Raw genomic sequence first — 24,969 nt, 5'->3', positions numbered from 1 at the left:
GACTAGTACTGATAGCCATTCCTAAACTTGATAAATCAGCCCAAATTCTTGTATCCCTGTCATCTGCAAGGATAATGCCACCTAAATATTCACTTAGAAATTCATGTTTCCTAAAGGGAGTAGACTGGAAGCAGGATCAGACAGCAGAAGCAGGTAAATCTCAGGGTTCACAGGAGAAGAGGACGCTCTTCCTTTCTACCTATACCTAGCGTTAGCAAAGCCCTGCTGGTTGCAGCTGGGCACTGCCCTGAGAGGTTGGGGGAGAAGCCCACTCAAGGCAGGATCTGATGCCTCTCTTTCCCTGTGAAATATTGTTATTTTCAATAAGAAATATATAAGTAATCTTTGTCCCAGTTCATAAAACAGATTCTTGAAATGCTTATAAATTCCTAGGTAGTAAGAATGATAGAAGCACTTTTGTTCTAATGAGGCAAGTCTGGATGGGCCCCTGGATGGGAAATGGCCACCAGAAAGACAAAGCCATGATTAGATGTTTCATGTTTTCAGGCGTATACTTCCCATTCTCCAGAGAGGGACTGAAAATTAATAACAGATAAATCCTGTGTGAGAAAGCCTACATAAAATCCCAAGAGCATGGGGGTTGGAGAGCTTTCAGTTTGGTGAACACATCCACATATATCAAAAGAGGGATGGACCCCTACCCCACAGGGACAGAACCCACCCAGACCTCAACCTATGTATCTCTTCATCTGTCTGTTCATCTGTATCCTTTATCAGATTCTCTACTCAACTAGCAAACATGTCTTCCCTGAGTTTTAGAAGTTTCTTTAGCAAGTACATCAAACCTGAAAAGGCGGCTTTTGGGAACTTCTGATTTATAGTCAAGTTATACAGAAGTTGTGGGTAATCTGGGGATCTACTGCCTGAAATTGACATGTGAAGCCAGTGGCAGTCTCCTGGGAGCCCTTAAACTGTGGGGCCTGACAGTACATCCAGAAAGATCCATAGTGTCAGAGTCTAGTTAAATTGTAAGACACCAGGCTAGTGCTGCAGAATTGCTTGTTGTGGGGAAAGCCCCACACACATCTGGTGATGAAACAAAGGAAAACTGTTTTTTGTTTTTTCTAAAACAGCTAGGTTGTCTGATTTTTTCCTCCTCTTCTTCTGCTCTTTTGATGGGACACAGTGCAGGTGACCCAACAGGTGCCACTTCGGGGTGTAGATTGTTTCAACCTGAAAGTAAGGAAGGTCCAAAAGACTCAGAAAGAAACTTTGAACTTCTACCTAACTGCCTAAGAGAACAGAATATAGAGCCTGTTCCAGGAGGGAGATACCACTATAGATAACTATACAACACTGTATATAACTATAGTATACTATGAACTAGGTGTGCTAAACAGGGAGGAACTTAGCAAGGCCAGTTTGATTGAAGTCCTCTCTGAGTCGTATTCTCTCTAGATTGAGCACCGAACATTGGTTTAACAAACATTAAATCTCTCTGTTTTCCTGTGAATTACTTTACTTCCCTTTGAAGTCCCAGACTCCAACCTCTTTCTGCTTAGTCCACTATGACTTATAAATGTACCTTACCCTGCCTTACTATTTTTCATTTTTTTTTCATTTATTTTTATTAGTAGGAGGCTAATTACTTTACATTATTGTAGTGGGTTTTGTCATACATTGACATGAATCAGCCATGGAGTTACATGTATTCCCCATCCCAATCCCCCCTCCCACCTCCCTCTCTACCCAATCCCTCTGAGTCTTCCCAGTGCACCAGGCCCGAGCACTTGTCTCATGCATCCAACCTGGGCTGGTGATCTGTTTCACCATTGATAATATACATGTTTCGATGCTGTTCTCTCGAAACATCCCACCCTTGCCTTCTCCCACAGAGTCCAAAAGTCTGTTCTGTACATCTGTGTCTCTTTTTCTGTTTTGCATATAGGGTTATCATTACCATCTTTCTAAATTCCATATATATGTGTTAGTATGCTGTAATGTTCTTTATCTTTCTGGCTTACTTCACTCTGTATAATGGGCTCCAGTTTCATCCATCTCATTAGAACTGATTCAAATGAATTCTTTTTAATGGCTGAGTAATATTCCATGGTGTATATGTACCACAGCTTCCTTATCCATTCTTCTGCTGATGGGCATCTTGGTTGCTTCCATGTCCTGGCTATCATAAACAGTGCTGCGATGAACCTTGGGGTGTCCGTGTCTCTTTCAGATCTGGTTTCCTCGGTGTGTATGCCCAGAAGTGGGATGGCTGGGTCATATGGCAGGTCTATTTCCAGTTTTTAAAGAAATCTCCACACTGTTCTCCATAGCGGCTGTACTAGTTTGCATTCCCACCAACAGTGTAAGAGGGTTCCCTTTTCTCCACACCCTCTCCAGCATTTATTGCCTGTAGACTTTTGGATAGCAGCCGTTTCTCCAAAGAAGACATACAGATGGCTAACAAACACATGAAAAATGCTCAACCTCACTCATCATCAGAGAAATGCAAATCAAAACCCCAATGAGGTACCATTACACGCCAGTCAGGATGGCTGCTGCCTTATTATTTTTCAAATTACTCATGCCTATGTTAATTCTCCAGACATATGTGTTAAACTTATTTCCTACTGTGAATGTCTTATGTCATTTTAATTATTTGACTAGCCAAAAGAAATAAAAGGGGGAAAAGCAAAATACCACCCCCCCCCTTTTTTGTTGGCAAGTATCACCCACCTGATTTCAGAAGAAGCCAACAGAGTCCCTTAATGGACATATTCTCTTAGTCAAAGAAGAGCCAATTAGAAGGAAAGAATCAGGGGAGAATGTCAGACAAGAGAGACCCAGTGATCTCAGCTGCCCTTTTCTCTGTAATCAGTGGGTTACAAATGGATTGGTTCATGCCAGGATGTTTAGCTGAAGCTAAAAGAAGGGCTGAAATTCGGGTGAAGCAAGTGAGGCACCCAAACCACAATATTTAAATCTCTCTCACTCACAAGTTCCCTTGTACCTTAAACTCTTCTCTTGCTTCACCCTAATTCCAGCCCTGGATGCTTGGCTCTCTCTAGTATCACTGTGGAGGACTGGGTGATTTCCTTTTTGCTCAGTTTATTCAGAATAAGGCTATAATTTTTCAAAGAGAATATAAGTTAAAAACTGGCAATAAAAAAAGAAACAAAAGAGCCCGGAGAAAACATCTTTCAAAAAACAGTCACAGGTCATTTAACCAAAGTTCATGTTAAAAACAAATATTTCCTGGAATTGAGCGAAAAGTGAAAAAGAAAGCAAAAGTCTGTTTTCTGTTTTGGGCATTGACACGGAGTAATGGCAGGTAAATGTGTGGTGAAATAAACTTGTTTTCAAATCTGATTTTATTCTAAGGGATTGCTTTTACTCCTTCATTAATTTATACATTTACTGAAATCTTACCATGTACAGAAAATTTACTCACTCCGTGAGAGAATCTGAGGTACATCAGACAGACTCTGTGACCTCTAGACCCAAAGCATAGCAACAGAGAAGACATGGGCACTGACGCAAAGCCCAGCACAAGAATCGCAAAGACACGCAGATAACAGAAATACTCAGAGGTGCAGATTGAACAGTGGAAGGAACTCTGCCGCTAAAGACACGTCCCTTGATATTTCTTCTTCTGACAGATTTGATCATCAAAACAATTGTGTGCTGAGGAAAAGAATTCATACGTGAACGTCCACTTCAGGCCAAGCACTGGGTGAGATTAACCTCCCTCATTTTATCCTCATTAATAATATGCGAGTGGATGGTGCTACTGACGCAAATTCATTCCACTGCTCGACGGCTCCTCCTTACTTAGGTCACCCTCTCCACACTCATAAGCAAATATAGCTAGGAACTGCTGGATCTTGGACTCCAACTAATGGCTGACATTGAAACTCTGGTCTACTAGAAAACACTTTCATTCCTATTCTAAGAGTAGGAAAAGGGAAGTCTTATTGGAAGGGTACCATTCCAGCCCTTCTTATCCCTTCCTTGTGTCTCATGTCACTCACTGAAATAGCTGTTAATATTCTCACATATAATTGGAGACACAGGCTCAAACAGACCAATCATTTTCTTGTTCAATCATGACATTTTGTTCATCTATAAGATTCATGCACTACGTGTGGGATACAAAGATGAATAAGACAGATCCCCCACACCTGGGAGGAACACAGGGAGGGGGAGGTCTGCGGTTGGGGAGACATGAGTGGACAAGCACAGTGAGAGAGCAGCGCACTGACAGGAGCGTCGGCAGTGGGGTCAGCGCTCTGGGCGCACACCCGGCCAGCTCAGTGAGGTCCCGGCAGGGGAGACGCACAGGTGCCCTGGGGGTGGAAGGGGAAACATGAGATGGCGTGGGGAGACTTTCTAGAGGTCCTGGGAAAATGAGTATGAGGTTCTTCTCCAGGAAGACATGTGCAGACATATACAGCTTGAAACAGAGGAACAATGCAGCAGGCAGTACTGTTTACAAGCAAAATCATAGTGAATTAAATCATGGGGTAAGATGATAATGAAACAAAATGCTTTACATGAGATGTGTAAGGGAAAACAGATTTTTAACATTACTCAAAAACTCTGCTTCCCTTGTAGGTCAGTCAAAGAATCCGTCTGCAATGCAGAAGATCTGGGTTCAATTCCTTTGTTGGGAAGGTCCCCTGGAAATGGAAATGACAACCCACTCCCGTATTCTTGCCTGGAGAACCCCATGGACAGAGGAGTCTGGGAGGCTACAGTCCATGGGTTTGCAAAAATCGGACACGACTTAGCAACTAAACTACTACAAAAGCTCTAATATAAAATTAGAGAACAATAAAATTCTCTTTCTCACTATAAACACACAGTATGCTTTTAAGAATTTAGCTCATGGTAGTGTTGAATCATCCACATCAGCTAATACAATTTTGAAACTTTGTTAAATTTCAAATCAATCACACAACTAGAACAGTAAAGCAGTTAAAGCAAGTTCCCTGAGGAAGACATTCTAATGTGCCCTTGTCTCTTTTCTGAAATTCTTTCCCTATCCTGTTTCTCCCATGTTCTTTATCTGGTGCTCACCCCAGGCCACCATAAATAAACATGCACACACACCACTCCCCACCAAACATTATTCTTCCATTTGGAAAAACCTTAACACCCAGGAATCACAATGTAAACACAATTATAAGTCACACTTATCTAATCATAATAATATAAATAAATATAAATCACAATTATAAATGAATGAATGCACGAATAAATAAATAAATAAATGAGAAGGATTCCTTAAAAGCAGCTGATCTTTTAAAAGTTGAGGGGGGGGGGAACTAAAGTGAAACCAGTTTTTCACTTCCTGCTTGCCCTTTTACCACAGAAGGAGCTGAAGTCTAGGCTGCAGATTTCAATAAGCAAACTGCCAGACTCTGGGAAGGAACCTGCTCTGCTTTCTCGCTCATCTCTCTGGAGCAAACTGAAGACAGGAGTTTGGCCTCAAGGAGACAGGTAAGTGAAGGAGAAGGAGAGAAATGGGTAGAGAGGGAGATACAACAACATACTCAGAGAATAAACTACAAACAAAATACAAACTAAAATACAAAATGGGTAGACAGAGAGAGAGAACACACTCAGAGACTAAAATAAAAACAGAAATGGATGGAAACGGCAATAGGGACAGTCAGAGATCAAGGCAGTTTAAGGCATGATGAGAACACAAATATGAATCTAACATTCTCATTGTTCCAATAAACAGCTCCAAATCTCAGGGGAAGGGAGTACATTATCAAAACAGACAATCAATTTGGTAACTTCTATCATCAAATAAAAATAAATCTACAGTTACATAAAAAGAGATTTCATTTGAAAAGATTATTGCAATAAAGCGAAAGAAACTACTGTAATAGAGAAAACAATTCAAACAGAACTGTAAAGGACAGGCAGAAAGGAATTTTCTTTTGTAGGGAAGGGTCAACAGGCTAGAAAGAACAGAGAATAGAGAGTGTGTATAAAAGGAAATATTTTTATTCTTAGGAGGGATCATTAAGGCGGGTTGTATGCTGGATCAGATCAAGGATGGGACATCCTTGAGGGGCTAAAAAGGAGAGAAGCTTAATTAATGTTTAGTTTCAAACACTCCAATTGATCAGGGGGACAAACAGCTCAGTGAAAGTTTCATGAGGCAAAGAATGGAATTTAAAGGGTCTTTGTCTGATGCTATATTTAAAAATGTAACCAAGAAAGATCTACTGTATAGCAATAAAGACAGGGAAAGAAAAGCAGTTAATTTTTAAAAAGGGGGCCTGTGTCTGGCCTCCTTATAAGTAATAGTAATAGGGGAACACACAAATGAGTCTTACCTAAGTCGTATGCAAAAAGGTGTCTCTTTGCAGTAAGTTAATTCTCAAAACACAAAAGGTTGCATGGAGTTATTTTAACCATCACTGCTTTCAAGAGCAAAGGACTCATGAAAAGTTTAACTTTACTATGACTCATGTAAGTAAGAGGTTCTATGGTAAATACAGAGAAGAAGGAAACTAACTGGACCTGGAAGAATAAAGGAAGGCTTCACAAATAAGGAGAATTGGATTACGAGTATAGTGTCCTGGGAAATGCTCATCTAATATAATATTTTGCTGATCTAATATTTGAATTAATAGAAAACAGACTAACAGGACAAAGTTAAGTTTAATTACATACTTACAGAATCCCCACCAAGACTCAAAGATGGCCTGGGATTTCAGGTATATAAACCATCTTCAGCTAAGGAGAAGGCAGTAGGGGTCTGGGGCTTCAAAGAGGAGGAACACAATTAACATGGGAAGAGCAAAAGATTGGTAAGCAAATGTTTGAGATGCTGTGCAAATATGTCTTTCTGATAAAAAAGCTGTCTCTGGTAATAGCTCTTTCTGGTACAGTGTTAGTTGCTCAGTCGCTCCAACTCTTTGCTACCCCACAGACTGTAGCCCACCAGGCTCCTCTGTCCATGGAGTTCTCCAGGCAAGAATACTGGAGTGGGTTATCATTTCCTTCTCCGAGACTTTCTGGTACAGGCCCTCTATATAATTCTTTTAGGAAGTTCAAAGAGAGGTAAAAAGGCTTTTCCTGAGTCTGCTGGGTCTTAATTGCCTTCTGCTCAGAACAATCCACATGTCAATGTGACAGATTTGGAGGTGGCATATTCTGGTCCACCTCAACATACAGGGTTAAAAACTATGAGATCAAGGAAAGATGATAGAGTACAGCTTTTAAGGGAAGAAAGTGAACTAGAAGTTCAGAAAAGGAAAAAGAGTGGTTGTAAAAAGAATTGGGTTATGACTTCCCTGGCAGTCCAGTGGTTAAGACTTTGCTTTTTGCGTTTTGATCCCCAGTGGGGGAGCTAAGATGCCACCTGCCTTGCAGCCAGGAAACCAAACCACAAAAGAGAAGTAATATTATAACAGAAGGCTGATGGTTAAGTGTCTGCCTATAATGCTGGATACCTGGGTTCAATCCCTGGGTCAGGAAGATCCCCTGGAGAAGGAAATGGCAACCCACTCCAGGACTAGGCTACAGTCCATGGGGTCACAAAGAGTTGGACACAACTAAGCGACTTCACTTCACTTCAAAGAAAAAAAGTGGGGGACTGGGCTGATTATTGCCAGACTGTGAGGGGGATTGAATGCTAGGGCCAAGTAATTTGATCATATCATAAACCAATGAGGACTTTTCGAGTTTTGTAAACAAGTGAATGACTTACCTATGCATTTCAGGATGCACCGTTGAAAGGTGGGCCACACAAGGATAGAGATAAGGATTCGAGAGCTGCTTATACAGAGCAGTCAAATAGCGCAAACTAGTGCCCGGCATTTAGTAGGTAACTAACACGAACATAATTTAGGTGAAGAAGTAGGAAAAAATGGCTTCCAAGAAATAAAAGGTGCCTACATCACCATTTGCCCATCAAAATGGAATAATACCCCCAAAGGGCCAGAGTTAGCAATTCAAAATAAGTTTCTAACTGGAAAAGCCATTCAACACCGTAAATCCAAGTCCAAGAGGAGCTACAGAAACAGGAAAATCTACAATAGGAGGTAGAGATTAAGAGGCAAGCTAACATGTTGTTACCTTTTTCTTTTTTATTGAGATATAATTCACATATAATATTAGTTAAACTGTGCAACATGATTCCATATGTGTATATATTGCAAAATGATAACACACAGCAAGCCTGTGTAAACATCCATCACCACACAGTTATAGTTTATTTTCCTTATGATGAAAAATTTTAAGGTCTTCTTAGCAACTTTCAAATCACAATACTGTATTATCAATTATAGTCATCATGCTGCACATAATATTCCCAGGACTCATTCCTTTTATAACTGGAAATTTCAGCCTTTGTACCTCCTTCACGCATTTTCCGTCCTTCTCCCCCAAACTCTGGCAACCAGCAATCTCTTCTCTGTATCATTTAGCTTGTTTTTGGTTATGTTATGTTTGTTTTAGCTTTCATATGTAAGTGAGATCATATGGCATTTATCTTTGTCTGACATTTTACTTAACATAATGCCCTCAAGGTCAAACCATGTTGTCACAAATGGCAGGATTTCTCTCTTTTTTTTTTTTTTTTTCTGAATAAATTTAGAAATGTAGCACACTTTCTTTATCCATCCATCCATCAATGGACATTTCTGTTGCTTTCAACTTTGGTTATTGTAAATAATGCTGGAATGAACCTGGTCAGGGATGGGGAGGATCTTTTCAAATTAGTAATTTCTTTTCCTTTAGATAAACACCCAGTGGTGTCACTGGTGAATCATGATATTTGATAACTGGTAAAGGCTAGACGCTGCATAAAGAGCCTAAAGCAGCTCACGATTAGCAGCAGAGTCTTTGAACACGTATTCTCTAACTACAGGATCAAAAGCAGTCTCAGGTTACTCTCCATCCAATTATCTGATTGTTTCTTTGCTAACACTTAACCTGAAATTATTTTCTTTCTTCAAATATTTTGAAGTTTATGGTCTGCTTCCTTCAGGTAGAGGTAAACACTGTAGAGGCAGGGATCTAACCTGCCTTATTCATTAGTCAACACTCAGTACCTAAGACGTTTCCCAGCATGCTGAAAGCCCTCAATAAATATGTGTGAAAGAGATGCTGACATTTAAAAATTCTTTACCAAACTTCCAATCAGCGGTACTTGTATGATCTCATTCACTCAGAGGCACATTATCATCCTGGGTGCAAGTGAGGAGAGATGGTCAACAAAGAGGAGCTCCCAGATTTAACAGGATAGAAAGCTGGAAAGGCTCCCTGGACTGGATAATTAGAATGTGAATATCAGACTTGAGGAGAACTTTTTCTAGAAAAAGGTGAGGTCAGAAGTGAAACTAAATAATAATAAGTGGATAGGATGCATTCAGCAATTTATTTCATCAACCAACATTTACTGAGCCAGAAGTGCTAAACTTGAAATTCCTTTTTGAGAAATCTAACAATAAAAGAAATATAAAGAAAAGCTTATGGAGGAGGCAAGATCCACTCTATATTCAAACAAAATGGGAAGATGTATGTTTTTTTATTCAAAGTGAAGCAACCACAAAGTAAAATTACCCAAAATATTATAGACCTAAGGTAAAGAAAAAAGAAAAGAAAAAGGCCAATGGGAGGTGAGTAACAGCAGGATTTAAAGAACAGAGTTAGTATTGCAAAGATGTTAGGGATGCCTCTTCCTTGGGGACCAGAGGGAAGAACACAAGAATGGATAATAGAGTCTTAATTTGAAGGTGACAATCTTTGAAGATGAGGAAGGTTTGACCACATAGCTTCTACACCCTGTAGAAATGGAAAGGGAGGTCACCAAATGTGAGAAGAGCCTCAAATAATGCTCTCTTTGATGTAATCTTTCCTGTATTCATAGACCCCTCTCAATGCTTCTGGACTATCAGTTCAAAGAAACTTCTCAGCCTTTTTCATATTTATCTCTGTAACCCATTGTCTCAAAAAGTGCCTGGCACTTAGGACTAGACCAGTAAGTGTAAACTATATGTAAAATTATGAAGATGATAATTGTTGTTTGATTGTGGGAAGTGAAGAAGAGAATGAAGAAGAGTCAAACTAGACTCTTTTGGGGCCTGAGACCCTGGGAAGATGGCAACATAGTAGATGCATTGAGAAAACAAAAGGCAGAGAGAGGTTTAAACAAGTAACTGGGTGCAAGCTGGGATGCACTTATATTCTACCTCAAGGGTCTCACCTGGTGGTAAGAAGTATAACTCAGTCCTAGGCTGTTCCCATGCTGGTTTCACATTCCCTTGGGATCCCAGGGATTCACCTTTTTTCATCAGTCTCCTCAGTTATCCAAAAACATCCTCTACACACTTGGCTGCTCCTGGTTCAGGTCCCAGTTCAGTTTCTTTCTGTCCTCAAGACAATGCCTCATGTTTCAACTGTAGCTAAGGCATTTGCTACTAATCGCTAGGTACATGAAGACAAAAATGTAAAAACCAAGGAAAGGGAAAAGATCTTCTCTTGCTATGTGGTTTTAGAATGCTCCCAGAAACCTCACTAGTCTAAAAGCAAATTAGAATATGGGAATATATAATGGTCTCAAGGAAGTCATGTCTGAGTGTAAGCATACACTCCCACCTAAATGGGCCCTATGTTCTTGCACTTGAAAGGTCCCACAGAATATGGAATCATGTGACTTCCTCTATCCTAGTTTAAAATTATTTTCTTATTTTTATATCAATATTATGAGAAATAACTTATGCACAAAAAATTGCATCCATTTAAGGTACATATTTTGATGAATTTTGCCAAGCTGAAACCACTAAACCCTTGAAACCGTTCCCGTGATCAAGACATAAAATATTTTCATGATCCCCCAAAATTTACAGTGTCCCTTTGCAGTCTATTCTTCCCTCTATTCCAGTCCTGGGCAACCAGATATGCTTTGGTTTACTATAAATTAGTTTGCATTTTATATAAGTGGAATAATACAAGAAGTATTCTTTTGTTGATGGCTTCTTTCACACAGCATAATAAAATTTCAATTCAACCATGTTGTTGCTTGTATGAGTAGTTATCCATTTCTTTTATTAAGCAGTATTTTATTGTATAGCATATTTGTTTAGCTATTGGATTGGCCAGAAAGTTCATTCAGGGGATGTTACACAAAAACTCAAAAGAACTTTTTGGGCAACCCAGTATCTACCTATTTATGGACATTTTGAGTATTTCCAGTTTTTAGTTATTATTCAAAAATCTCCTATGAACATCTATACACAAATCATCGTGTGAACAAAAATTTTTCATTCTCGTGGATAGATATCTAGAAGTGAAATATCTGAGTCATATGGTGTGTGCATGTTTCACAAGTGCCTAACAAGTTCCTGGAATGGTTACTACCAATAGTGAGGCATGTTCTAGCTGCTCTACATCCTCTCTGACACTTGATATTCTCTGTCTTCTTAATTTTAACCTTTCTAATGAGTTTGTTCTGTTTTCTCATTGCAGTTTTAATATGAATTTCCCTAATGATTAATGATGTTGACCATCTTTTCATGCACTTACTGACCACTCAATATCTTCTTTTATGAAATCAGCTATTCAAACACTTTGCCCTGTTCTTACTACATTATCTTACATATTATTGAACTGTAAGAGTCTTTATATAATTTGGATACCAGTATTTTTTCAGATATATTCATTGAAAATATCTTCTTCCATTCTCTAGTTCGACCTTTAATTGTCTTAATGTAATTTTTGGAGGAGGCAATGGCAACCCACTCCAGTACTCTTGCCTGGAAAATCCCACGGATGGAGGGGCCTGGTGGGCTTCATTCCATGGCGTCACCAGGAGTCGGACACGACTGAGCGACTTCACTTTCACTTTCCACTTTCATGCATTGGAGAAGGAAATGGCAACCCACTCCAGTATTCTTGCCTGGAGAATCCCAGGGGTGGGGGAGCCTCATGGGCTGCTGTCTATTAGGTCACACAGAGTCGGACACAACTGAAGTGACTTAGCAGCAACAACAGCAGCAATTTTCAGAGAGCCAAATTTTTCATTTTGATTGTCTAATTGATCAGTTTTGCTATGGCTCATGATTTTAGTGTCTTAAGAAACTTTTGCCCACTGCAAGACCAGGAATGTTAATATTTTCACTCTTCTTTCATCCAGAAGTTTAATAGGTTAATTTTTACATGTAAGTTTTGGTCTCTTTTGAGTTATTTTGGGTGAGGTGTGATGAGCTACTTTGGATGTAGGATAAAGCAGCATCAATGATCATGTTTTTTCCACATGGATATCCAATTGTCCCAGCACCATTTGTTGAATAGATTTTCCATTCCTCTTTGCAAATCAGTGTAGAGTATATATATAAGTGTATTTCTAGATCCCCTATACTCTTCCATTTCCATTGACCTATATCTGTCTTCATTACTACCATCTTGTTCTTGGTAGCTGTACATAAGCCTTAAAATGAGACAATGTAATGACCTCTTTCTTTTTTACATACACACCCAAACCACATATGCATGTGCAATTGACTTAGGACAAAAGAGTCACAAAAATTCCTATTTCTGAGAGAAGACATCTTGAGTTTGAATAGCTCAAAGCTTCTTGACAATCTCTGCAAGTTGGAATTAATAGTATTCATGAACTTTAACAAGGTAGAGATCAATATAGATTAGAAAAGTGAACAATTATCTAAACTTTTATAACATCTATGTCATCAACTATATCCCTTCTACTGAATTTCGGCTAAATATGGCTGAGAGGCCTATTCTCCACAGTCTTCCTCGTTAGAACCTGAGGTGTAATAGAAAGGGAAGTTTGAGTTAGGGGATGTCAGAGAAGATCTCTGCATACAAGTTATCTGATGTCATTTTTCTGTCATATAGATGTACACACAACTTTATCTGTGTTTTTCTTCGACAACAGGAAATTAAACAAAGAATTATGCTCTCCTTTTTTTACAGGGGACAAGTCATTTAATCATAAGCCTAAGTTTACCTACTAGTCTCTGAAAATCTCCATTTCTCAGTGGCCTGACCCTTACCCTAAAGAACTACAAGTCTTTCGCTAGTCCTGTCCAACTGTACCCTCAAATCTCTCTCAGACCGACCAACTTCAGGCTTTTTAGCTCAGGAAATAACAAACAGGTTCTCAGGGGTTTTTCCATGTAAAGTCTGAGATTATCTGCTTTCTGTTTAAGTGACTAAGAAAGATTTGAGCCCAATAACCATAAAACATGTGCCTGTGACTTTACCCTAATTAAGAGCAACACAGATTAACTTGACAGTCCTCCTGGGATGGAACAAAGACTGCTTTGGTCTTTTCTCCTGGTCTCTTTGATCCTTGCTCCACTGACCAATGATCTCTCAACCCATAGAGAAGATCATGCCATGAGATTAGAGTCTACCAGTATCTACTTTAATGAAGTATCACAAATTGACCACATAAGCATGCCCAGATGGAGTATTAGAACACTGCCCATATTCCAGAACACTCTCTCATACTCTTAGCTATTTCTTATCATTAATCTCTCTACTTCCTAACAGTTTACACTAGTCATTACTCAGACTTGTGATATTACAAATTCATTTTGGCAGGTATTTATCTTTCTGTATATGCAATCATATTATATGTATTCTTTTGTATTTGGCTTGTTTCAAAACTTAAAATTGTGAGATATACCCATATTGTTGTGTATCACTATGATATTGTTTTTATTATTATATGAATATGTCACTTTCTATTTACCATGAGACTGTGAAAAAACATCAGGATTGTTTCCAATTTTTTGCTTTTATGAATAGTGGTGCTATGAACATTCTGGTGGATATGTCTTGATGTATGTTTACACACAGTTCTACTGGCATATACATAAGGATGAAAAACTTGACTTATTCCTGTCACTTATTTACATGTACCCATTATTTTTCCCTTTGAATTTTTTCCTGTCTACTTTTGTGATACCAATTGATATTTCTTTATTTCATTTTATTATTTCATTAGTTAGGATGATGGACAGAGAAGCCTGGGGACTACATTCCATGTGGTCACAAAAAGTTCTACATGCAATGAGCATGCACACACATAGAGAGAAAGGAATCACCCTTTTATGTCATTACTAACTTTCATTCTTATCTGTCACATTCAAAAATAAATTTTTACCCGCTTGGTACATTTTCACTCTCATTACCACCAAACACACACACACACACACACACACACACACACACACACACACACATAGTATCCTCACCTATACCACCTTGTCCTGTATTGAGCTAACTGGAATTTTGTAGTTTTTATTGAAGTATAGTTGCTTCATAATATTGTGTTAGTTGCTACTGCACAGCAAAGTGAATCAGCTATACAAATACATATGTCCTCTCTTTTCTGGACTTCCTCCCCATTTAGGTTACCACAGAGCACCGAGTACAGTTTCCTGTGCTATACAGTAGGCTCTCATTTGTTATCTATTTTATACAGAGTATGTATATGTCAGTGCCAACCTCCCAATTCATCCCATCCTCCTTTCCCCCTTGATACCTATGTATTTGTTCTCTACATCTGTGTCACTATTTCTGCTTTATAAATAAGATCATCTATGGCAATTCTTTCAAATTCCACATATATACATTAATATATGATATTTGTTTTTCTTATTTTGACTTAATTCACTCTGTGTAACAGTCTCTAGGTCCATCCACATCTCTACAAATGACCCAGTTTCATTCCTTTTTATGACTGAGTAATATTCCATTGTGTGTATGAACCACACCTTCTTCATCCATTTCTCTGCTGATGGACATTTAGGTTGGTTCCATATCCTGGTTACTGTAAATGGTGCTGCAATGAACACAGGGGTGCATGTGTCTTTCTGAAATATGGTTTTCTTAGGGAAATTGCCCAGTAGTGGGATTGCTGGGTCACATTTTAGTTCTATTTTTAGTTTTTTAAGGAACATTTATACTGTTCTCCTCAATGGCTGTATCAATTTACAATCCCACCAACAGTACAAGGGTTTTCCCTTTTCTCCACACCCTCTCAAGCATTCATTGCTTGTATGAACTAGCTAGAATTTACATTATATCTGTTTTAATTTTTACCTTATACAATAAAAATCATTTCAACTAGTAGTTTGACTTTTCCTTTACAAATTTGGTTGACAGATAATCTTAGGATCCAAATCATATACCTTAAGAATATTAAAAATAGTGCTAATAACATGTAGCAATACCATGCTGCTAATGGGATCTCTGACATCTGTCTGCTTTTATTAATAAGATATCTGTAAATAACCAAGACTGTTCATTTGTTTAATATTCACACTCCTTACTATCCATCCTACGAACTGGAGAGTGTTTCCAGGACTATTAAACAAATTGTTTCTGTTGTTGTTGTTAACTTCATACAACATTTGATCTAAATTTTCATTATGGACAATCAGGCCTACTACAGTTCTGGGAAATATCCTATTTTTTTTCTTTGATAATTTCTGAAATTAGCCGAAATTTCAGGTAATTTTTCTAACCATATTAGACTCAGTCATATGTCAGCAGCATTTCTGGATCTAGCCTATCTGTCTCCTTAAAAAGCTTTATAGCTCTGCACACACATTTCCATTTCTTTATCCTTTGAAGTTAAAGTCTTAAAACATTTAACTCAGTTGTGCATTCTAGCACAGTAGTTTAACTTTCATGTGTATTTATTCAAATACTGAGACAGAAAGAGTACCTCAACTGGAAACTAAGAAGTAAAGACAGTCAAATGATAAACCATCATGTTCAGGCCAACAGAAATGGCAAATTTATTTTTTACACTCCCACATTTTCTCCACTAAAAAAATGTTATCTTAGAATAGAGTGTTTTTCAAAATGTGATTTACCACGTGGCAGCAATTGTAAAATGAACGTTGAGGTGTTTATAAAAACCATAGTTCCTGAGCAATAAGCTAGACCTTCCATGTCAGATTCTCTGTGAGTGGGGCTGGGAATCCACATTTTTAAGATGTCCTCAGGTAATCATTATGCAATATAAAGTCTGAGGACAACTACTTTGAAAGATTAACTCATGTTTTTAACTTTAAATTGGCTTAAAACCAAGTCAAGTTCAATCAGTCAGAAGAGTGAGGACATTACAATCCTTAACACTTGCATTAATTTGCTGCAATTTCTGCCTTTTTGGAATAGATTCCTGCTTTCTTTAAATCTATCGCTATAATTTGGCACTCAAATGGACCAAAACTAAACACTTCCTTGGTGACTCAAATGGTCAAAAAACTGCCTGAAATGCAGGAGACCTGCAACATGGAAAATAACTTTCAACATTTTGGTATAGACTGAAAGTTAATGGAGATGTTGTGTGTCTTTTCTGCTAATGTTTTAGCAATTCTCTTATTTTCTTGTTGTCTCAAAATGGGGAAATGCTTTCCTTTAGGAGACGTGGGAGATTGTAACCCAAAGAAGGCTTCTTCAGCGTTTGAAATCCCATAGTCACTGAGTTCCATATAGGTTAAGAAGGAACAGAAAATGTAGGACAGTAGCTGTAGCTGCTGTTTCCTTCTAAGACTTTAAGACTGTGCCTACTGACCTAGAATTCTCAGAGCTGTCAGTTCAAGAGCACAGACAACGACGCATAGTGAGGAGGGTAGACTTCTCAATGATTGTCTCCACTGGACAGTCTGGTTCAGATGTGGACAGATATTGTTGTGACACTGGAAAGTTGGGGAGTCTGTCCTGTTACACTGTCAGGCTCCTGTCATTCTTCATTCTGCATGAGTAACTGTGCTGAGTGTTGGGTAGGGGTTGAATGTGTCAGAAGATATTTTTCAAGATTACGTTCCCTGAAGGGAACTGGCACACTATGGATATAGCCCCACATTAGGAGATGATCTGCCTGTGATTTGAGAGCATTGGTTTATACCCCAATGGACACAACCTTTGATCACCAAGCAGCATGGTAAAAGTAAGATTTTAGATTGGCTACAGAAAGTGTCATGTGGAAATCAATCCATATATTTAATTCTTGCTAGAAACTGAATCCTTGGTATCTGTTGTAACCTAACAAAATGATCTCTGCTGAAGATGAATGCAGAGGCCTTTACTAGGTGTATGTAGGTCCAGAACACACTAGTATTTTCCTCAAGAGTAAATCAGTTTTACAGTTAAGTTGTATACCAGGATCCCTCCTTTCTACCTCCAACTAGAGTGTCTGGGAAGAAATCTTTTGAAGTCACATAAAAATCAAGTTTGTCAGTTCCAGCAAGGATCTAGTAATAATAATAGTCATAGAACTATATCATTGCTGAAGATCCTGTTTTGTCTTTCACTGACTTATTCTCTAAGAAAAATACATATAAAATAGTGTATATATTTGAGCACATGTTTATAAGGCACTTGTTCTGATAGTTTCCAATGTCAATGAGTCATTCTGTGTAGCTTTGTGTGCCTCAGAGCTGATACTGGTGTTGTGTCAATGATAGAGAAGTAGAGATATGTGTAGTAGGAAGAAGCATGAGGAGCAGAAAAGATTCTTTAATTCTTGCCTACTTTGCTTTTGCCTACAGTGAAGGACTTTTGGGCTAGAGGTAGATTTTTTGCCCATTCTTCGTGGTGCTGGAAAGATTTTATCAATGATTTCTCTACCTTGCTTAGCATATGAAAATGAAGTGGAAGTGTTAGTCTCTTATTCGTGTCTGACTCTTAGTGACCCCAGGGACTGTAGCCCACCAGGCTCCTCTGCCCGTGGAATTCTCCAGGCAAGAATACTGGAGTGGGTTGCTATTCCCTTCTCCAAGAAGTCTTCCAAACCCAGGGATCAAACTCAGGTTATTTTCCATGTTGCAGCGATTTCCATATTGCTATTTCCTATTATTTCATAATTGGAAATTTCCAAATTGCTATTTCCTAATATTGCCTATTATCTCATGGCAGAAGCTTCAGGAGATGGGAAGACACTTCTGAAAGAAAACCTACAGGATCAGCGTTCCTGACTGCAGTTGTGGTATGTAGTTTCTAGTTAAAGTAAAAATCAAACAAACAAACAAAAAACATACCTTGGCCTTAATTTAGACCCTTAAGTCTTGTTCTTTCCTTTCATTCTCCAGTGTATGTAAGCTTCCCAATCTTTATTGGACTTGACATATTATCATTAAACCCTATATTTATTCTCCCTGGAGTGGTGGGTCTGACATTCTACTTTCAGTCTTCATGGTCTCCTGGAGACGGGAACCTGTTTCTACCTTGGGGAGCTTCTCTTTTTCCTACATTTTCATTCTCGGTCCCATAGGATGCTCTAGTCCTGGGAATGTATTCATCCCATTCAAACAGCCTTTGTCTCTTTTCTTGATGTTTTCCCTGATACACTTGCCACTTTTCAGGTTACTTTAGTTCATAGGCCAATCTTAAATGAATATCATCTCTTAAAATTTGTCTTTACCACCTGGAATAGTTATAGACACTAAATGAATTCCATATACAGAACATCTCATTTATAATCCTAAGCCACCTAAACATTAAGTCCCTTTGGTCAACTAAAAGGATATCTTGATGGTTATATGTATCTCCATAGAACAGACATCTTACTTGTTTGGATGGCATACACTCTCCACGCTATTCTTTTCTCTTAATTCCCTTTTATACTCTACCTTGATGCACTGAAAAATTCCCTGAAGCCTAATCTGCATATGTATTCCTTCCAAGTTCTCTGGTTTAGGTCTTCAAGTCTCCACTAACAGTTCCTCTCTCCAGATTTTCCTAAACTGTGAAGCATGCTCTTATAAGTAAGAGAATCTGATTCTCCTTTGGCTAGGTGGCGCAATCTCCTTCAGATCCTCTTCCCCTTCAGTGGGGTTTACCTCATTGAGTCCTACATCCCTCTGGGCACTGACTCTGTGGTTCGAACAGAGACTTTTAGAAAAATCAAAAGATAGGAGGTGTTAACATTTATTGATCTCCTAGTCTATGTCAAACACTGGACTGAGGAATTCACATACTTTACCACTTGCCATGCAGATGAGGGCAGGTCCATGATCAAGGCCTACCTAATGACCTCCTTTTGCTGCTAAACAATAGAATGTAGCACAGATGAAGAAATTTTCAGATAAAATTAAGAACCCAAACCAATTGGTTTTGCTATAACCAAAAGGAAGCTTATCCTGGATATGCTCAACTTAATCAGGCAAAAGGCCATCAAGAGAGACTCAGCCCTTCTTCAGAGATAATTTTCCCTCCTGCTGACTTACAGAAGTACGCTATCATGTTGAAGAAAGGCCTGTGGAAAAGATAATGTGGCCAGGAACTGTGAACAGTGCTAAAATCACAAGAAAATTAATTCTGTCAATATGTATAAGCTAAGAGCAGCTTTTCTAGCTGAAACTCTAGATGAAAATACAGCTCAGTCAACACCTGGAGTGCTGCCTTATAAAACCTCAAGTACAGCACCCAGCTAAGTCATGCCAGACTCCTGACAGACACTGGGATATATCTGTGTTTTGAGATCCTAAGTTTGTGGCAATCCATTATGAAACAGTATAAAAATAATACAGATTTTCATACCTAGAAGTGGTACCTAAAAACTTGGAAATAGCTTTGAATTCAATCAAGTGAGCAGAGACTAGAAGAGCTTTCATAGAAAGCCTATATGTTTTCAACAGACTGTTGGTAGAAATCTAATCTTTAAGGATGCCACAGTGAGAATCAGAAGAAATTGAGGAACATGTTATCAGAAACAGAAGGAGGAAGATTCTTGTTACAAAGTGATAAAAAACGTAGCAAAACTATATCCTGGAGTTATGTTCAAGAAAATATTTCAAAGCTGGTTTTACTTTTAGGGGGACTTCCAAGTAAGGTATTAAAAGTGACTCTTGAATTCTTTTTTCTGTTTATGATAATATGTGACAGGAGAATGATAAATTGAGGAAAGAACTGTTAAACAAAAAGAAATCAAGACCTTTCAATTTTGAAATTTCTCACCATCTGTAACAATTAAGGATCATAGTCTTCATCTCTGTTTAGTATGATTGTCCAACTTTTCCCTAAAACTTCAGAAAGATTAAAAGGTGAAGGAATCAGGCACAAAACTAGGCTTTCCTATCATTTTAAGGATAAAGTTTCCTATATAAAACTAGAAATAAAACTACCATATGACCCACCAATCCTGTTAGTGGGCTATACATAACCTGAGAAAACTCTAATTGAAAGAGACACCCATACCCAATGCTCACTATACCACTATTTACAATGGCTAGGACATGGAAGCAAACTAGATGTCTACTGACAGATGAATGGATAGAGAAGCTGTGGTATATATACACAACAGAATATTACTCAGCCATGAAAAGGAATGTACTTGAGCCAGTTCTAATGAGGTAGATGAACTTAGAGCCTATTATACAGAATGAAGTAAGCCAGAAAGATAAAAACAAATATGGTATATTAACACATATATATGGAATCTAGAAAGACAGTATTGATGAACCTATTTACAGGGCAGCAATGGAAACAATCCAAAAAGATGATTCTATGAAAGTGCTGCACTCAATATGCCAGCAAATTTGGAAAACTCAGCTGTGGCCACAGGACTGGAAAAGGTCAGTTTTCATTCCAATCCCAAAGAAAGGTAGTGTCAAAGAATGGTCAAAGTACCACACAATTGCACTCATCTCACATGCTAGTAAAGTACTGCTCAAAATTCTCCAAGCTAGACTTCAACAGGACATGAACCGTGGACTTCCAGATGTTCAAGCTGGTTTTAGAAAAGGCAGAGGGACCAGAGATCAAATCGCCAACATCTGTTGGATTATCAACAACAGCAAGAGAGTCCCAGAAAAACATCTACTTCTGTTTTATTGACTATGCCAAAGCCTTTGACTGTGTGGATGACAACAAACTGTGGAAAATTCTCAAAGAGATGGGAATACCAGACCATCTGACCTGCCTCCTCAGGAACCTCTATGCAGGTCAAGAAGCAACAGTTAGAAATGGACATTGACAATGGACTGGTTCAACATTGGCCAAGGAGTACGTCAAGGCTATATACTGTCACCTTATTTAACTTACATGCAGAGTACATCATGTGAAATGCTAGGCTGGATGAAGCACAAGCTGGAATCAAGATTGCCGGGAGAAATATCAATAACCTCAGATATGCATATGACACCACCCTTATGGCAGATAGCAAAGAAGAACTAAAGAGCATCTTAATGAAAGTGAAAAAGTTGAGGAGAGTGAAAAAGTTGGCTTAAAACTCAACATTCAGGAAGCTAACATCATGGCATCTGGTCCTGTCACTTCATGGCAAATAGATGGGGACACAGTGGAAACAGTGACAGACTTTTATTTTAGGGGGCTCCGAAATCACTACAGATGGTGGCTGCAGCCATGAAAAAAAAAAAAGAAGCTTATTCCTTGGAAGAAAAGTTATGACCAACTTAGACACCATATTAAAAAGCAGAGACATTACTGTGCCAACAAAGGTCCATCTAGTCAAAGAGATGGTTTTTCTAGTAGTCATGTATGGATGTGAGAGTTGATTATCAAGAAAGCTGAGCACTGAAAAATTGATGTTTTGAACTGTGGTGTTAGAGAAGACTCTTGAGAGTCCCTTGGACTGCAAGGAGATCCAACCAGTCCATCCTAAAGGAAATCAGTCCTGAATATTCATTAGAAGGACTGATGCTGAAGCTGAAACTCCAATTCTTCGGCCACCTCATGCGAAGTGTTGGCACATTGGAAAAGACCCTGATGCTGGGAAAGATTGAAGTGGGGAGGAGAAGGGTACAACAGAGGATAAGATGGTTGGATGGCATCACCAACTCAATTGGCATGATTTTGAGTAAGCTCCGGGAGTTTGTGATGGACGGGGAGGCCTGGCGGTTTGCAGTCCATGGGGCTGCAGAGTCGGACACGTCTGAGCAACTGTACTGAACTGAATGGAAACACAGCCACAGAGAACAGATTTGTGGACACAGTAGGGGAAGGAGAGGTGGAGATGAATTCAGAGTAACAGGGAAATACACATTACCATACGTAAAATAGATAGCCAGTGGGAATTTGCTATCCGATGCAGGGAGCTCAACCCAGTGCTCTGTGACAACCTAGAAGGTGGGATGGTAGGTTGGAGGGAGGTTCAAGAGGAAGGAGGCATAGGTATACTTGGCTGATTCATGTTGATGTATGTCCAAAACCAACAGAATACTGTAAAGCAATTACCTTCCAATTAATAATAATAAATAAATAAAATTCATTTTAACCACACCCTCCCCGAAAAAGAGGACAAGGGTTTGCCTCACAGATATCAACCAAACTAGAAATCCTCTAGGAAGCTTAAGGGTACTGTTTCCTACTATTTCAGCAGGAGGGCAAGGCTTAGAAGGGTTTGTCTGGAAGAGATCTATAAATGTGGGTTTTGCCTAGAGGAGTGAATCCCACTGACATTTACAGAAGATCCACAAAGTTCTTGAGAAAATCTGTTCAGCAGAAACACTACTAAGCTGATGTTGGACAGAGTGTCTGTTTATGTCTGTCAGATATAGTTGGTTTAGAGTATTGTTCAACTCCCCTATTTGCTACTGATCTTCTAATTGTTTCTCCATGTGGAAAGTACAGCATTGAAATCTCCAACTATTATTTTAGAACTGTCTTTCTGCTTTCACTTCCCAATTTTTGCTTCCTATGTTTTAGAGTTCTGTTGTTAGGTTCCTAGCTTTATATCTTCCTGATGGGTTCACATTTTAATCAATATTTAGTGTTCCTCCTTGCCTCTTGTAACAATTTTTGACTGAGTCTATTTTATCTGATTTTAGGACTGATATCTCAGTTATCTTTTAGTAAGTATTTGCCTGGAATGTCCTTTTCCATTCTTTCACTTTTGACCTATTTGTCTTGGATATGAAATGAGTCTTTTCTAGACAGCATATAAAGTATTTTGCTTTATAATCTATTTTGAGTTCTAATAGAAGAGTTTGATCTATTTATAATTACTGATAATTAAACATTTATTTCTGCAATTTTGCTTTTTCTTTCATATGTTTCATATCTTGTTTGTTCCTCGGTGTCACAATTGATTGCCTTCTTTTGTGTTTGGTGTTTTTGTAGTGTATAATTTTGATTCCTTTCTAATTTATTTTTCTGCATATTTAAAAGTTATTTTAGCATTGGTTGTGCTGGAGCTTACAATTAACCTCACAAACATGTAATAATCTATTTTGAATTAATATCATTAACTTCCGTAGGTGTGTAAAAATTCTGATCCTACATATCTCCATCCCTCCCCCTTTACGTTACTGTGTCACAAATTACATCTTTCTACTTTGTGTGCCCATTTAACATAGGCTTATCATGATCACTTTATGAATTGTGTTTTGATCAAACTGGGCAAGAAAAAGGAGTCACAAATGAAAAATACACTAATACTGGTTTATATACCCCTTTACCTGTGTTATTTCTTCATGTGGCTTCAAGTTTACTGTCTAGTGTCCTCTCATTTCCACCTGAAGGACTCTTTTTAGCATTTCCTATAGAACACATCTAGCATCACCAACTCAGTGAACATGAAATTGAGCAAACTCCCGGAAATAGTCAAGGACAAGGAATCCTGACATGCAGCAGTCCACAGGATCACAAAGACTGGGACACAACTCAGCAACTGAACAAACAGACACATCTACTAGTGATGAATTCCCTCAGCATTTGTTAATCTGGGAATGTCTTAATGTCTCCTTTATTTTTGAATGACAGTTTTGCCAGGTATAGAGTTATGGCCTTTCTCTTTCTTTAGGTACTTTAAATATGTCATCTCACTGCCTTCTGGCCTCCATGGTTTCTGCTAAGATGTCCAGTCTTATTCTTAATGAATCTCCCTTAAATAGGACATTCATTTCTCTTTTGCTGCTTTCAAGGTTCTTCCTTTGTCTCTGACCTTTAAAAGTTTCATTAGAACATGTCTCAGTGTGGATATCTTTTGTTTTTCCATCCTAAAGTTCATTGAGCTTCTTGAATGTGTAGATTCATGTATTTAATCAAAGTATGACTTATTGGTCATAGTTTCTTCAAAATGCTTTTACATCCCTTTCTCTCTATAGGATAGAAAAGTTTTCTATCCTTGCCAAGGCATTGCTGAATTAACAGAAAAGAAGAAAAACTATTGTTTCTAGAAAATGAGAGAAAGAGAAATAAAGCTGAAAGCATCTCCACAGCCATGGGTAGAAGCAAAGGAGGGGCTCACCTTGACAGCTGGGTGATGAATAGGGCTTATACATGTGATGTTCCACCCAGGGGCACTCACACACATACACACACAAGATAACCAACTTTATAATCAGTAGTCCTCTTCTTATAATAATATTACATTTATTATAACATTGTAATGATATTATAATCAATATTATATTGTTATTATGTATTATATTATATCAATTTATGTATGAATTATCTGTCTCCTCACCATCGGTGAGTAAGGACATCACCGTCTTCTTCAGCAAGCAATCTATAGAACCTAGAACATTACTGGCAAAAGACCAGTATTGGTGAACACTGAAATAAATGTGTGGCATTCTTGATTTGGGCTTCCCTGCTGGTTCAGATGGTAAAGAATCTGCCTGCAATGTGGAAGACCTGGTTTAATCCCTGGGTTGGGAAGATCCCCTGGAGGAGGGCATGGCAACCCACGCCAGTATTCTTTGCCTGGAGAATCCCCATGGACAGAGGAGCCTGACAGGCTACAGTCCATGGGGTCACAATGAGTTGAACATGACTGAATGGCTAAGCACAGCACAGCACAACCTTGGCTTATTTTTGCTCACTCTGGTCTATAATATTTACTGTATTAAACTAGCTTAGATAAACACAAGAAAGAAGAAAAGGCTTTCTTTATAATTGGTCTTAATAATCAGTAAGATGAAGGTAGAGTACAAAAATATGTTATTTAACTTAGCAACCAGAGACTGAAGGACAGGATTGTGTTATTAAAAGTCATATGGCACAACCTAAACTTATGAAAAAATGGTAAACTGAATG

At 38.5% G+C, this 24,969-nt stretch overlaps 2 protein-coding genes and 1 long non-coding RNA gene across 3 annotated transcripts in view; 2 read left to right on the top strand and 1 right to left on the bottom strand.

Moving 5' to 3' along the window:
• LOC122694965 (interferon-induced very large GTPase 1-like) overlaps window positions 1-24,969 on the bottom strand; it is a 1,416,129-nt gene that overhangs the window by 724,699 nt on the left and 666,461 nt on the right. The gene's annotated exons all lie outside the window — the stretch shown is intronic.
• LOC122695260 (zinc finger protein 215-like) overlaps window positions 1-24,969 on the top strand; it is a 462,760-nt gene that overhangs the window by 132,054 nt on the left and 305,737 nt on the right. The window lies entirely within an intron of this gene.
• Window positions 3,655-24,729, top strand: LOC122695353. The gene is made up of 4 exons (XR_006341351.1): window positions 3,655-3,694; window positions 5,336-5,463; window positions 17,887-17,963; window positions 24,720-24,729. It is a non-coding gene; the product is annotated as an uncharacterized LOC122695353 (long non-coding RNA).

Source organism: Cervus elaphus, chromosome 1 (assembly GCF_910594005.1).
Source record: "Cervus elaphus chromosome 1, mCerEla1.1, whole genome shotgun sequence".
In the NCBI taxonomy this organism is placed as follows: Eukaryota; Metazoa; Chordata; class Mammalia; order Artiodactyla; family Cervidae; genus Cervus; species Cervus elaphus.
This window is presented reverse-complemented; position numbering and strand designations above follow the sequence as displayed.